General features: G+C 38.2%; 1 long non-coding RNA gene across 1 annotated transcript; it reads right to left on the bottom strand.

Annotated features, from left to right (window-relative positions):
* Window positions 1-3248: 3248 nt before the first annotated feature.
* Window positions 3249-5324, bottom strand: LOC143788922 (uncharacterized). Its single transcript, XR_013218754.1, has 3 exons — window positions 5180-5324; window positions 3929-4344; window positions 3249-3519 (listed from the first exon to the last, which is right to left on the bottom strand). It is a non-coding gene; the product is annotated as an uncharacterized LOC143788922 (long non-coding RNA).
* Window positions 5325-5889: the final 565 nt, after the last annotated feature.

The raw sequence follows: 5889 nt of genomic DNA, 5'->3' as shown, positions 1-5889 counted from the left end.
TTTTTTACAATTATTAGTTGTTGTTTCCTTTTTTGTAAGTTGGTAACATTGTTTCTTGCATATTTTTTCCAAATTTCTGCCTTGTTCTCTGATTAGCCCATTGACTGTCCCTCTATTGTTTCCCTCTAGTTTAAAAACGAGTCTCCCATGATTCCCTACTTCATACTATGGATAATGGTGCTTTGTTTACACCATAAGCGTGTCCGTTTTTAATTCAATTTTACATGGATTTATTCATTTAAATGGATTTACAATCTTACAAATTCCTTGAATCGAAGAGCAGCAAAATCCCTCTAGTCTCGTCTTGTTTTTCGGTGTTGCACCAGCAGGATGCAGTAATCTCAGCTTCGCATGGCTTAGACAATCCTGGTGAGCTGTACACCTTTCTATCCTGTTGATATTATAACACTAGTGACAGCTACAACTAACTAGAGATGATCGGATCTGCCAAGTTTCACATTTGGCAAAACATACAAATTTAACAGGGAAATTCAATCTGCATCGAAGTTATACAATGTGAATTGGATAAAGGTAAAGGTGTGAGATTTTTTTGAAAGCTCATCTATTCCAATCTTCTACAAAAATTTTTTAAAAGGATAGAGTGTGTCTACAGAATCTTCATGGGAGGGTACATTGTCCACACTTCATTAGCTCATGGGTTTAATCCACATTCAGAGTTCCTTGCTTGATTAGATAACCAAATTAGTCATGAACATCTCATTAGAATTTTCTCCACTACCCAGTCAAAGAGTTGTAGACTGTGGATAGCTCCTACTCATCCGCAATTGTTAAAGAACCACTCCCATCAAAGTTTTTACCCACTTATTATATTGCAGTCATCACATTATATAGCACTGTGTACTTAACAATTGCTTATTTTGCCTTTCTGACAAGCTAATTCTTCTCTTTTCTCTGCTCTATGTAGAAACAGGAAGTCTCTTTTCCTTGCATCAAACATTCCCCTCTTCAAGTCCTGACACAGCTGCTCCCTCCTCTCCCCTACAAGGGTCTTTTGTAATGACTTATGACTCATGCAGGAAAAATAGACTTCCTATTGTTACATAGAGCTTAGCACGATTTAGCTAGTTTGTGTCTAATCATGTGATGCCATAGACCTAATGGAAAAGAGAATTAACTCTGTATAAGGGCAAAATAAGCAATTGTGAGTGCACAGTGATATTTAATATGATGACTGCAATATAATAAGAGGATAAAAACTTTGGCGGCAACCTATCACTTGGATATCCCACTAATACAGAGGTACACCGGCTCCTCCCATTCTCCACTCCCTCCCTATTTCTCTTAACTCTCCCTTTTTTCCTCTTTAACTCTCTATTCCAATTATTTCTTTTTTTTGCAAATTCTTTATTTAAAGTAAAGACTGGGGACGTTACATACAATTTGTGATAGAGTAAATAAACCATAGCCATTTCAATAATGACATTATGTAGACCCAGACTGACAACATTGGAGAAAGGCAGGGAGGGAGGAGGTGAAAAGGGGAGGGGAAAAGAAGGACAAAGGAAAGGAATGAGGGCCTGAGTGGAAAAGTCTAGGGGGGAGAGAATAGGAAAGGGGGAGGGGAGAACAATTAACATAACAGATCAAACACACGTGAATATATCACTCAAGAAATAAGCAGTACGGTAGTATAAAATTTCAAAATGGCAAGAACAAGTAAGTAGCAATATTAGGACGTCTCGGATCGAAACATTCTCCAGGGGAGCCAATTTGATACAAAACGTTCATGGACATGCGCTTCCCAACTTGAGAGTTCCTCCAGTCTACAGATATGGTCAATTTTGTTAAACCATTCACCTAGTGTTGGAGGGGATTCACTCTTCCAATGGGTGGTTATTAAATGCTTTGCCGCACTAAGCATTAGGGGGAGAAGGCCATGTCTGGATGGTCTGAAGTTATTTGTCGGGCACGAGAGAATAGCCTCAACAGCTAGTAGGTTAGTTTTGGTTAGTTTTAGTTTTTTAAATGTTGAGTCGATTCCCTCCCAGAACTTTCTGATGATAGGACATTCCCAAAATATGTGTGTATGGTTCCCTTGGGTGACTCGACACCACCAACACAAGTCAGAGTCAGACAAACCAAGATGATGGAGCTTGACCGGTGTCATATGCCATCTGGTTAGTATTTTATATGAGTTTTCCTGCAGCAGGATACATCGAGAGAAGCCTCGGGCAAACTTCAACATCTTAGAAATCTGGTCATCTGAGAAAGTAAAATTTAATTCAGATTCCCAAGAGTATATAAAAGAGGGTTTGGAGGGTTGAGAAGGAGTAATGAGTCGGGAGTACATGCGGGATATAACTTTATATCTAGCTGAACCTGTTTTAAGCATGAGATCTAGCCATGACCAGTTGGACCTGTGTGGGAACCGATCTCTGAATTGCGTAAGTATACGTTTAGTGTGGTGTTCTTGTAAAAAATTTCTTGGGGACGCCAGGGCGTTGCTGGGCCAAATATTATTTTTGAGAATTTTACCCTCATAAAAACTAGAGAGAGAATCCATAGGGAGCTTCGACCACAAGTTATATGAGTCCTCAAAGTTAGGATTGATTAAATAAGGAATGACTGCAATAGGAGTTAAGGAAGATGGAAATGATTCTGGAGGCAGTTCATTCAAAACAGAACGTCTAATATGTAGGGTAGCTAAAGTTATTTCATCCAGACCCAACGAAGCCGTTGGTTTTGAATGCGACAAGAATGGCATTCCCCCATTGTCCAACAGAGCCATGTCTACCGAGTCTAGTATACCTTTCTCAAGGCCAACTGTAATTCTCAGCCATCTACTTAAATGTATGGCTTTGTAATAGATGTGAGGGTCAGGTAGTCCCAAACCACCGCTTGAGGTGAGGTATGATAATAGTTTAAAAGGTAACCTAGCTGGTTTATTTCTCCATATAAATTTAGATATTAAAGTCTTTATATTTTTGAAGACGGTGAGGGGGAGACGAATGGGTACCATATTCATAAAGTATAATATTAAAGGCATAAGGTAGGCTTTAAATACGTTGACACGTTCTATCCACGATAAAGTGGGTAAATTATATGATTTCATCTGCGCGTCTATCTATTCCAATTATTTCTACTTTACAATGGTAATGTTGTTATTTCTAGTCTGTTACACTGTTACAAAGATAATATACAAAATCGTTTTTGAAGTTTCCTTGATTAGACAAGAATATCTAAATATATATATTGTATAATGAAGGCATATTCAAGCTTTATTTTTGTCCAATGTGATAAAAAAAATCAATAATTTATTTAAATACAGATAGTTATTGTCTGTTGTCACAGAATATCAAATCAGATTGTGTGGTTTTCTGTCTTCTTTGGTGGGGTAGTAGCTGATGGTTCGGCTACTCGGGTGGCATAGCAGTCCTGTCTGGTTGGTTGTTCTAATCAGACACGTGGTTGTATGGCTGTATGGTTGGTTTTATGGACACGTGGATGATGTTGGTGTTGTCCATGAGCTTCCAATAATTCTCCTGGCAGCATGGGCTCCTAAAAAACAAATAGTATAAATATGCCGCAATTACATCTCTATGTAATTAATATTAGGCAAACAGTACCATTAGATGTCACGTCTCACTTGTACCGACTATGACCTGGAGACTACAAAACTTTACGGTGATAATTAGACTATTATCTAAACTAGCGCAGCAGGCGGCATCAGGCGGCACCAAGTCCTATTACTACCAACCCCTCCCATCAACGCTTCCCAATAAAACCTGCATCTTTCCAGATAGAGAGGGATGAAAGCGCAGCCAGCAGAAAAAGGAAGGGAGATGAGCAAAGAGCAATTCTGCACAGGCCGCTTATCAGACCAGGGGAATTTATTTAATACTGTTCTGAATAAGGAAGCCAATACATGTTGGATAAAAGATATATATGCACCTATAAGTATACCTACCTAATGCTCGCCGGTGATAGCGGCACGACACAGGGGGCATGTCTGATGGTAGAGACGCCATGTGTCTAGGCACGCAATATGAAATGAATGTCCACACAATAAATAGGAGATGTTGTCCTGATGTTGAACATCCAAACATATTGGGCAATTTTCAGTGAAATACTGTGGGCTGGTCCTCGAGGGTGCGGCTACTTGGGTGTCATTGTGGGCCGGCTCTGTCCTCTCTGATTGGTTGTTCAATTCATCAGCAGCATTATAATTGGTTTCGATCGTCTCAGTAATTCTCACTGTATAGGTCACTGTGATCAATCTATTATTCCGAGATCTGATCCGATGTACAAAAGTGAGTTCAGATGTTCTAGTACTCGAATGTCCATCTATTCTTCGAAATCCTTGACCCCCGATATTAAAGGGTCCTGAAAAACAAATGGTGCAGATATAATCAATGTAGATCTCTATGGAAATGTGACATTATGTAAATGATAACATTATATTAGCTCACATGTGTTACTTGTCTATGAATCAAAGACTGCAAAACACAGACAGAATTGTCATATAAGGAGAGCACAGTTCTTGATTAGGATAATTTATCTTATGTAGTTTGCATGTTAAGGTCAAGATTATCTGCATTTAAAGTGAATTTCTCAGCAGCTGTTTGTTCCGTAATCTGAGAGCAGCATAATGTAGTAGAACCTGATTGCAGTAAAATATTATTTACTGGAGGCTTTGTGCAGTTTTAATAAAATCTTTGTTTTTTTGTTGTAGATGTAGCAGTGCTATAAATGCTGAGGTGTGCTTATGATGAAATTAGTCAAAAACAGTGTTTTTAATGCCATCCTTGATCAAAAGTTCACTGGATGAAGATGCACCAAATTCATTAAGAGGTCCTATTGTGTAGGCTGCTCATGTGACAAAACCAGAAATCTACTCCAGATCATAAATATTTTATTTCTTTATTATATATTTATCATATTTAGCTTTTGTAGCTTTCTTATCCCTTTTAATAAAAAAAGGGGGTACCGAAAAAAAATAGGTATTGTCTTCTGCGGGGCGAGACACTTGTAGTAGGGGCCTGCGCCACTAGTTGAATATTTGAGGAACCCTTCTGAGTCAGTCTGCCAGCTCCCCAGAGGATGACTCCTTTTTCTTTTAGGTACCCCTCATACTTTGAGACTTAGTTAGAGGCTAACAGGGAATGGTTTAGTTGGGATATTTGGTTTTCAGATGTAAAAAGGCAATGGTTGAAATTACCTGAATATCGAAATCTGAATGTCCTCCTGTCTCTCCTACTAGGTGGCATGACGTCAATGTGTCTCTGCTTTATAGTCCTTGTGAAAATCCGAAAAAATCCAGCAAGGGAGTCAAAACTCTGTGATGCAAAAGTGTATCACTGAGAAATGGCAGCGGAATGCTGGTGTGGAAGGGTTTTATGCTGAGAATTCTGCGTGTCACAATCACCAAAGTTGCGTTCGTCATGGCGACATCTCTGACATCAGACCTGGTGTACACTGATATTATTATATTATTTTTATATTATTATTATTGTAACAAGACAAAAATAGAGGGCTTTTGTGGCACTTCCATTCAATTAATAAAAAATAGTTATTTGTAAATTTTATAAAAACGAGTAAATCCATGTGAAAGTGAAATAAAAACTGACACATTTCTGGTGCAAACAGGCGCCATTAGTCATAGTATGAAGAAGGGAATCATGGGAGACTCATTTTGAAGTAGACTGAAACAATAGATGAACAGATAATGGGCTAATCAGAGAACAATGCAGAAATTAGGAAAAAATTATAATAAAAATAATATTGCCAACAAATTAAATAACAAGGACACCTACAAACGGCTAATGTCAGACGTCACTACACTATTTTTGAATGCTCTTTCTAAATGCTTAGACGAGGAAATACATAGTGATGTCGTCATTAATAAAATAAAGAAATATTTATTATTTG

The sequence above is a fragment of the Ranitomeya variabilis genome, chromosome 8 (genome assembly GCF_051348905.1).
Source record: "Ranitomeya variabilis isolate aRanVar5 chromosome 8, aRanVar5.hap1, whole genome shotgun sequence".
In the NCBI taxonomy this organism is placed as follows: domain Eukaryota; kingdom Metazoa; phylum Chordata; class Amphibia; order Anura; family Dendrobatidae; genus Ranitomeya; species Ranitomeya variabilis.
This window is presented reverse-complemented; position numbering and strand designations above follow the sequence as displayed.